This window comes from Cervus elaphus, chromosome 5 (genome assembly GCF_910594005.1).
Source record: "Cervus elaphus chromosome 5, mCerEla1.1, whole genome shotgun sequence".
Classification (NCBI taxonomy): domain Eukaryota; kingdom Metazoa; phylum Chordata; class Mammalia; order Artiodactyla; family Cervidae; genus Cervus; species Cervus elaphus.
Genome location: NC_057819.1, coordinates 93,303,618 through 93,313,831, shown reverse-complemented (window position 1 = coordinate 93,313,831; position 10,214 = coordinate 93,303,618). Strand labels below are relative to the sequence as shown.

Here is a 10,214-nt window from a genome sequence, read left to right as displayed (position 1 = left end):
TGTGACCTCAGCGTTCGCTTGTGCCTTTCAGACTGACCTGTTGGGGACCCAGTGAGCCGGGCTGGGGTGAGAGTGAGGTGAGGGAGGCAGTAGCCTCAGGCACAAAATTGAAGGAATGCCAAAAACTCACTAATCAAGATAAAAAATATTTTATTGGAATATTTTCAAAAATTTAAATGAATGCAAAAAAAAAATTCATATTGAACACAATAATGTTCTCTATACAGACAGGATCAGTGACAGTATTGTGCCAGGCCACACTGGGGCCTGAGGCAAAAGGAAAAATTTGTACTACTGATCTGGAACTAGAGGAGCTTGAGAACATTTCCAAGCACTGCCACTCTCTGGCCCTGTGTCCTAGGGTTTGGGGGAAGGGCAGTCATCCTCTAAGACATGGCCTGGAAGTCTTCCCAGGCCTCGGGTCTTCTTATAAGCTTCTATGATCATGGCTCCAAGGAAAGCCCAGAGAAGTCTGTCCAGCAGCCTCCCCCAACCCCGGAAGGTCTGAGTTCAGAGGAGGCATTGGACCCACAGAGGTGAGACTGAGAACCTAGGGACTCACTGCTCCTGACTGCAGGGTTCTTGCTATGTGCCCTTGGCCAGTTGATTGGAGATTCACAGTTTTTCTGTGATGTGGGGTTTTGCTCTGCTCCCTGACTTCTAGCCAGTCACAGCATCTTGATTACCTCCCTTGCAGTTTTTCATTTTGGATCTTAGAATCTGCAGGTCAGCTCTATCATCCCCTGCTCCAAGCAGGAAAACAGTTTGCTTAGCCTAGACCAGTGGTTCTCAGTTTTGTTCCCCAGAGGCTATTTGGCAATGAAGGTTTCAAATATATGTATTTATTTATTTGTCTGTGTCAGGTCTTAGTTGCAGGATTCAAACTCTTAGTTGTGGCGTGCAGGATCTAGTTCCCTGACCAGGGATCGAACCCGGGCCCCACACATTAGGAGTATGGAGTCTTAGCTACTGAACCACCAGGGAAATCCCAGCGGGAACACTTGATTGCCACGACTGGATGGCTGCTGCTGCTGCTGCTGCTGCTGCTAAGTCGCATCAGTCGTGTCCAACTCTGTGCGACCCCATAGAAGGCAGCCCATCAGGCTCCCCCGTCCCCGGGATTCTCAAGGCAAGAACAGTGCAGTGGGTTGCCATTTCCTTTTCCAATGTATGGAAATGAAAAGTGAAAGTGAAGTTGGTCAGTTGTGTCCAACTCCTCGCAACCCCTGGACTGCAGCCCGCCAGGCTCCTCGGTCCATGGGATTCTCCAGGCAAGAGTACCAGAGTGGGTTGCCATTGCCTTCTCCGACTGGAGATGGAGTCAGGTGCTATTGGCATCTAGTGAATAGAGGCCAGAGACGCTGCTAAACCTCCTCCAATGCAGAAGCCAGTCCCCTATAAAGGAGAATTATCAGGTCCAAAATGTCAATGTGCTGAGGTTGAAGCTGGGGTTGAGAAACCCGGGCTGGGCACAGATAGATCTCTGCCCCATTTTCAAAGTTCTCCTGAGAGATTGTGTTCTCATCCATTGTCTAAAAGCCCTGGTAACCAGAAACATCAACACTTGTTCACTCATGTTGAAAACTTGACTTCTTGAAAGTTAAGGAGAAGGACTTCCCTGATGGCCCAGAAGCTAAGACTCCACGTTCCCAATGTGGGGGGCTGGAGTTTGAACTAGATCACGCATGCTGCAACTAGGAGTTTACATGTCAAACCTAGAAGATCTAGAGTGCCGCAACTAAGATCTGGCACAATCAAATAAATAAATAAAAATAAATAAATATTTTTTTAAAGAAAGAAAGTTAAGGGGGATAGAAAGGTCCTAGGGACAGCTCCAGGATCCTGTTTAGGAGACAAGGGGAGGGAGGGCAATGAAGTCAGTGGTGAAGGCTGAAGTCCTATCTAGCCCCTGAGTTTGCACAATAAGCCAAGCTGCTGGTCTATTTAGATTGTGCATTTGGGAGCCTGAAAGATGGAGTTGATGGTCATAACGGGTGTCAATGTTGTTATGTTTAGTCACTAAGTCATGTTGACTCTTGCAACTTCGTGGACTGTAACCCACCAGGCTCCTCTGTCCATGGGATTTCCCAGGAATGAATACTGGATTGGGTTGCAGTTTTTTTCTCCAGGGAAATCTTCCTGACCCAGGGACTGCCCCTGCGTCTCCTGCATTGGCAGGCAGTTTCTTTACCACTGAGCCACCAGGGAAGCCAAGGGATGTCATTGCCCACCCCCCAAACTATTCTTGGAAATATTTTCAGTACTTCCCAGGATGAGAAGCTACAGACATGTAAAGTCAGATAAGATTTTTACAATGTGAGGCCTTAAAGAGGGTCCACCTGGCAAGAATGGGGGCTGTCAGACCTGTCTCTTCCAAATCCTGCCATGGGGACTAAAGTTATATATGACCCTGGAACCTGAGGAAAAACCATCTAAGTTGTGAATAGTCTGCTGTGGCCTCTTGGGAAAAACATGCCTGGTGCTATGTAAGTCTGAAAAAAAAGTGCCCAGGACAGCTGGAAGGTTCAAAATCTCATCAGTCAGGAGCATTTCTGCGGAAGCCTAATTGTAGCATTTAAGCATGTAGACTGTCTTGGTTAATTCGGGGTTGTGTTGGGGAGAAACTTGGAGAGTTGCTGCGTCCATCCTTTCCTCCTCAGTGTCCTTTTCTCTGCCAGTTTGTTCTTCTTGTCCTTGTCAGGCAGCAAGTGGCTCGCCTGGGCGTCAGGCACAGATGGAACTGGAGCTCTTGCTGCGGGCCAGAAATAGTTATGCAAATATCTGGCTGCTGGGGCTTTATATTCTCCCCGCTCCCTTCCTTTTCCTTCCCCTTACATCAATTCTTTCCTTAAAGCTTGCGATTTCAGGGACCCAGACTGGAGCTCCTGGGGTCTTCTCACTTCCTAGAGGCACAGCTTCTGGTGGGAGAGAGAATTCTCCCCCAGTGCCTGGAGGCTGCAGCCCAGGACCCCAACCTAAGATCACACAGGCCCTTGGCCATCTACCTCACCCACCTGGTGCTGGGGGCCTTTATGGGGTTGGTCCTCCTGCCGGGACAATACCCTCTGTCTGGGGTGGATGTTCCATGCTTGTTTCACGGCCGCTCCTACCCCACCCCCTTGTACTAAAAAAGATGATCCTCCTGAATTGGGGGTGAGGGTGGGCTGCTTCCTCCTGAACCTGGTGGAGCTGTAGTTCTTCCCCTGCCAGCACCTCCTTGCAGCCTGCATCAGGTGCTCCTACTTCTGGGCCAGCCTGCTCATCCTCCCCTGCTCCCTTCTAACAAGACAGCCCTGGGTTCCAGGAGCCCTCCTGCATGGAGGTGTAGCTGGGGAAGTGCAAACCCCCGCACAGTGTGCCTCAGGCTCACTGCCTGATGGTGAGAAGCAACCAGCTCAACGAAGCAGCGGAGACCTGAGGTCTGACTGGGCAAGAAACCCTGCGCTGGCCACCACTCTCCTGCCTGATCCTTGAGGTTGGGGAATGTGGTGTGGGAGTGGGGAACCCTGCTTCCTCCCAAAAGCATTACCTTAAGAGATGTAAGATAGCAAAATGATTAAGAGCAAAGTTTCTGGGTCCAGACAGCCTGAGTTCAAATCCCAGCTCTGCCAGGTACCAGCTGGATAGCTTTGGGCAAGTTGCTTAACCTCTCTGTGCCTCAGTTCTTTCACCTGAAAAAAAAGGGAAATGGGGATAAAAATGAACCCTACCTCCTAAGAACACTGTGAAGATGAGTTTATAAATGTAAAGTACTTGCCAATAGTAGCTGATTGCAATAAACATTAGCCACTGTATTTTTTTTTTCTTTTAATATTTATTTGTTTATTTAGCTGCACTGGGTTTTAGTTGCAGCTTGCAGGATCTTTGATTTTCACTGGGGCATGTGAGATCTCGTTCCCTGACCAGGGATTGAACCTGGGCCCGCTGTTTTGGGAGCTCGGAGTGTTAGCCACTGGACCAGCAGGGAAGTCCCTAGCCATTGTGTTAACCTTAGCTCTCTGGAGAATTGCTTTTGCCTTGCTGTCTGATGCACCCAGAACTGTGAAATCAATTACTAATTCCTCCCTCACTTGCTCCTATGGCTATTGTTAGCCAAGTCCGCACACAGATCCTCCTTTCCAGTCTCTCCTATGCTGTCCCCCTCCTTCCAGTCCCCCATCACCTCCGTGGCTCAGACCTGCCTTCACTGCCATTGCTGAACCTGCCCAGCACCTTCCTGCCTGGACAGTCCCCTCCCTCCCTTCCAACCAGCACTTGCCTCCTGGTCAGCGCTCCAGCTGAATTAACCACTTGAAGCTCCTCAACCTGGCATCCAGCGTCTTCTATGAGTCAGCCCCAACCTCACTCGCTATCCACTCTTTCCCATTCCAGCCACGCTAGGGGCCGTGCCTGGATTTTCTTCCCACCCTTTGCTCCAGTCCCTCCTGGGGGAGCTCTGCCCTGGTCAGCTTCAGGACCGAACTAACTAGGTTCCAGCCCTGCTTTGCCACTCACTGGCTGTGTGATCTAGGACAAGCAGCTAGGGCTTTGGGGACTCAGTTTCCATCTGTATAAAAAGAGACTAACAGGGACTTCCCCAGTGGTCCGGAGGTTAAGGCTTCACCTTCCAATGCAGGGGGTGTGGGTTTGATCCCTGGTCGGGGAGCTAAGATCCTACATGCCTCTTGGCCAAAAAAACAAAGCATAGAACAGAAACAATAGTGTAACAAATTCAATAAAGACTTTAAAAAGAGGTCCACATCACACACACAAAAAAATCTTAAAAGAAAGAGAGACTAATAATACCCACTTCACAGGGTTGTTGTGAGGATTAAACAAGATAATGTAAATAAAGTGCCAGGTGCACAATGTTCCTTAGCAGTACTCTTACCATCTAAATTCTACTATTACAGGCTCAGATCCTAGCCTCTGTCTGTGAGGCCTTCCTTGACTCCTCCTCTGCTCTGTTCCTCCTCTGAACCTCCATGACGATTCCGCTTGCCAATTAGTTACACACTGCTGTGACTCCCCTTGACCGTGGCCTTCAGTGGTTATTTCCATCCATCCTGCTGTGTGACTTGGCTCGTATCTCTGATGTCTTTGCATCTCAGTCGCAGGAGGGGGAGAGGTGCTGTGCTTTGTGGAAAGAGGACACACAGTCCTGCTCTTAACAGGGCTTTGCATGGAATAGCAGCTTGATGCATCTATCCTGATATCGTTAGGCCAGAATTAGGAGTGGCCAATCAGGGCTTCGTCTGAAGCATGTCAGAAAACCATAGGAGATGGTATTTCTCTGTCTCCTTCCACAACTTGGGGCAATTTTTAACAATCATTTAACAGCTAAGAAAATTCTTCCCAAGGTCTCATTAGAGTCCTGCTTGCTGCAGTGGAAGCTATTCTCCTTGGGCCTAGGCAGTTGGTGTCTAGGTCTGAGTAGCAGTGAGCTAGCGCTTTTTGTTGTTCAGTTGCTCAGTTGTGTCTGACTCTTTGTGACCCCATGGACTGCAGCATGCCAGGCTTCCCTGTCCTTCACTATCTTCTGGAGTTTGCTCAAACTCATGTCCGTTGAGTTGATGATGCCATCCAACCATCTCATCCTCTGTTGCCCCCTTCTCCTCCTGCCTTCAATCTTTCCCAGCATCAGGGTATTTTCCAATGAGTCAGTTCTTTGCATCAGGTAGCAAAATATTGGAGCTTCAGCTTCAGCATCAGTCCTTCCAGTGAATATTCAGGATTGATTTCCTTTTGGATTTACTGATTTGATCTCCTTGCTGACCAAGGGATTCTCAAGAGTATTCTCCAGTACCAAAATTCAAAAGCATCAATTTTTTGGCGCTCAGCCTTCTTCATGGTCCAACTCTCATATCCGCACATGACTGCTGGAAAAACCGTAGCTTTGACTAGATGGATCTTTGTTGGCAAAGTGAGGTCTCTGATTTTTGGACCGCCATGAACAATGTGAAAAGGCAAAAAGTGCCTTTGGGTTATGTTAATAAGCTTGGACACTATTCTTTAGGCCATGGGTTAGCAAACTGTAGTCCTTGGGCCAAATCTGGTGCACATCTGTTTTTTTTGGCTGTGCTGGATCTTCACTGCTGTACTCGGGTTTTCTCTAGTTGTGGCAAGCAGGGGCTGCTCTCTAGTTGTGGTGCACAGGCTTCACATTGCAGTGGCTTCTCTTGTTGCAGAGCATGGGGTCTAGGGCACGCAGACTTCAGTAGCTGCGGCTCACAGGCTCTAAAGTTTGGGCTCAATAGTTGTGGTACAAGGACTTAGTTGCCCACGGCATGTGGAATTTTCCCAGACCAGGGATCGAACCAATGTCCCCTGCATTAGCAGAAGGATTCGTAACCATTGGACCACCACGGAAGTCCCCACCATCTGTTTTTATAAATAAACTGTTTTTGGGACACAGCCATGATCATTGGTTTCTATATTGTCTACAGCTGCTTCTGTGCTGCAGTCATAGAAATGACTAGTTGAGACATGTGAAAAGCCTAAAATATTTACTATCAGACACTTTACAAAAAAGTTTGCTGATCCCTGTTCTAGGCCATCTGAAGCCTTTGAAGAATTCCAAGCCAGGGAGTGACATGATCGAGTTGGTATTTTAGGAACATCACTGGAAGATGTGTCAGAGGGGATGAGAAGGGAGCAGGTGACTGTGAGGAGATTGTTGCAACTGTTTGGTCAAGAACTGATGAGGCCTGAACTGAGGTAGTGCGGTGGGGAAGGATAAACAATGCAGGCTGGAGAGATATTTAAGGAGAAGAACCAATAGGACATGAGGTCTGAGAAGGAGGGGTTGGAGGGAGAGGGACGAGGCAGGGAGAGTGGATTTCTGGCTTTACTGGCCGAGGGTTAGAGTCATCAGCCGAAAGGAAGAAGTCAGCGAGGAAGGCTTGCACACTTAGCTTTGGAGACAGTTTACCTGGGGTATTTGCAAGAGATGGGGAAAGTACATAGCCCTCTAGTGTGATGTCTGCCATGGAGATTTGCAAGTTATCCATGGCTTGGGAGGTATTTGGGGGTCCTGGGAATGAACAAGATCTCCTAAGGAGGGGGTGCAAGATTGAAAGAACAGAACACAAGGAAGAAATCCTAGGAAGCACCAACACTGAAAGGCAAACAGAAGTGTGTCCAGCAAAGAGATTCAGAAGAAGAGATTCTAGAGGCCAAGTTGAGAAGAAAAGGCAGGTCAAATAGGCAGTAGTGAGTAAGCCTGAGAGGCAGTCCCTAGATTAGCAATTGGTAGGTCATGGTTTGGGTGACTAACTTGTCCCATTTTGCCTGGAAGTTTCTGTTTTGACACTGAAAAATCTCATATCTCCAGGGAACCCTCAGTGTTGGCATTAACAATTTGTTGCTCTACTACTGACATTACCAAGAATGATGTCAAGAAAAGTTTAGCTTGCAAAGTACCCCACCAGGACTTCCTTAGTGGTTCAGTGGTTAAGACTCCACACTCCCAATGTAGGTGGTCTGGGTTCGATCCCTGGTCAGGGAACTAGATCCCACATGTTGAAACTAAAAGGTCCCACATGCTACAGTGAAGATCTAAGATCCAACATGCTGCAGATAACACCTGGTGCAGCCAAATGAATAAATTTTTAAAATATTTTTAAAAAGTAACTAACTTCCGGAGACATTATTTTCCCATTGAGCTGATAAACCTATATCCTAGTTGGATCCTCTTTGAGTCACTGATAGCATAATAACAACATGAAGCCCTCTCTTGGTATAGCACTTGACCATTACACAACTTTATTCCATCCTTACAACAACCCTGTGAGGTAGGAGTTCATAGCCCTAATTTTATTGGAATGGAAGCTGAAAAGTTAAGCTCTCATGCAAAATAGGCTCAATTTCAAGCCTCATAATTCCAGAAGCCCATGTCCTGGCTGCCTCCACGGCTCTGCTTGTAGACATCTATAATCTAGGATGCTGGGCTGGAGGCTGGTGGGACTGTGGATCCCCTGCTTGTTGCAGAGTTAGGCAAAGGCCACGAAATTCTTGGGAGCAGGGAATGAACCCTATAACTATATGCAGATCAATACAGAAGGAGTAAGGCTACAGGTTCAAACAAAAGTAGGCATATAAACTGAGGCCATCAAAGTTGTGTAAGAAGGCCCATATTCTATTCAATAGCTGGGTTACTTTTTCTTTTTTTTTACTGTGATTGAATGGCTTGTAGGGTCTTAGTTCAACCACCAGGGTTTGAACCCAGGCCCCAGCAGTGAAAGCTCCAAGTCCTAACCATTGTACTGCCCAGGGAACTCCCAATAGCTTGGCTCTTTTAAATATTGTTTTATTGCAGTAAAATATGCATAATAGGGCTTTTCTGATAGCTTAGTTGGTAAAGAATCCACCTGCAATGTGGGAGACCTGGGTTCAATCCCTGGGTTGGGACGATCCGCTGGAGAAGGGATAGGCTACCCACTCCAGTATTCTTCAGCTCCCCTTGTGGCTCAGCTGGTAAAGAATCCACCTGCAAGGTGGAAGACCTGGATTTGAGCCCTGGGTTGGGAAGATCCCCTGGAGAAGGGAAAGGCTACCCACTCCAGTATTCTGGCATGGAGGATTCCATGGACTGTATAGTCCATGGGGTCACAAAGAGTTGGACTTGACTTTCACTCGCTCATGCATAACATAACATTTACCATTTTTACCATGAGTGTATAATTTAGCATCATTATTTTCACAATGTTGTACAACCATCACTGCTATTCATTTCCATTACTTATTCATCAGCCCCAACAGAAACTCTGTACCCATTAAACAATGACTCGCCATTTCCTCCTCCCCTAGACTCTAGTAACCTCTATTCTACTTTCTGCCTCTATGAATTTGCATATGCTAGGCACCTCATGTAAGTGGACTCACATAGCGTTTGTACTTCTGTATACGGCTTCTTTCATTTAGCATAATGTCCTTAAGGCTCAATAATGTTGCAGCCTGTGTCAGAATTTTTCCTTCTTTTTTATGGCTGAGGGATAGTCCATTGTATAAATGCCACATTTTGTTTATACATACATCTGTTGAGGGTTGAGCTCTTTTCATATTCTTATACTTCTAATAAAGTTAATAAAATATTTCTAATGTTTTTAAGTGTCATTTGAGAGACAAGCATACTATATGTCTCCTAAAAAAAGAAGACCATGCCACCTATGAAGTATTTGTCCCCTCAAAATAAAACTCAAATCTGTTCAAGCCTCTAGATTTGCCAATGTACAGGAAATACAGAGGCCTGAGTATCATATTAAACTACACTATGGGGATGCCATCAACAAAATCCAGACAGGAAAATCTGTAGGATAAATGACCTAGTTTCTTCTACAGATAATTTGCAAGGGGAAAAAAATATAGAGATAGAAGAGATAAAAAAGATATAAAAGATACTTAACAGTCTTGTCCTGTGAATATTCTTGCTCTTCTAATTTTGTAATAATTAGGGCAGACTAAACATTTGCTACACTGAGACCATGTTTGTGTCTCCAGACCTAGTTCTTTCCTTAGTTCTGGTTGTATAAATGCTGGTAGTAAATCAAGACTGACTTACATAATGCATCTTATGTGGGAAATGTCTGTGACTCCAGGTATCTGACCAAACGTGAGAAATTACAGCATAACTAGTATAATAATGGGCTTTCCAGGTGGCTTAGTAGTAAAGAATCCGCCGGCCAGTGCAGAAGATGCAGGAGATGTGGGTTCAATCCTTGGGTTGGAAGATCCCCTGGAGGAGGAAAGGGCAATCCATTTCAGTATTCTTGCGGAAATCATCCCATGGACAGAAAAGCCTGGTTGCAAAGAGTCAGACACGACTGAGCGGCTGAGCACACACACAGCATTAACACTTGAAGATAACCATTGCTGATTTGATGACTAACTGTTGTCATTAAATGAATTGGGCTTCCCTGGTGCCTCAGACAGTAAAGAATCTGCCTGCAACGTGGGAGATCTGGGTTCAATCCCTGGATTGGGAAGATCCCCTGGAGGAGGGCACGGCAACCCACTCCAGCATTCTTGCCTGGAGAATCCCATGCTAAGAGTAACCTGGCAGGCTACAGCCCATGGGGTAGCAAAGAGTCAGACACGACTGAGAGCCACTAACACTTTCTTCACTTTCATTAAGTGAATTATATATTTTTTTTAAAAAGTCAATTAACTGCAACATGTGAATCTTGATTGAATCAAACAAGTAGTTTTTAAAAAAAATGTTATGGAGATAATCAGAA

The 10,214-nt window shown here is 46.4% G+C and overlaps 1 non-coding gene across 1 annotated transcript; it reads left to right on the top strand.

The window, feature by feature from the left end:
* The first annotated feature begins 9,392 nt into the window (after window positions 1-9,392).
* Window positions 9,393-9,524, top strand: LOC122695861. Its single transcript, XR_006341603.1, has one exon. It is a non-coding gene; the product is annotated as a small nucleolar RNA SNORA72 (small nucleolar RNA).
* Window positions 9,525-10,214: the final 690 nt, after the last annotated feature.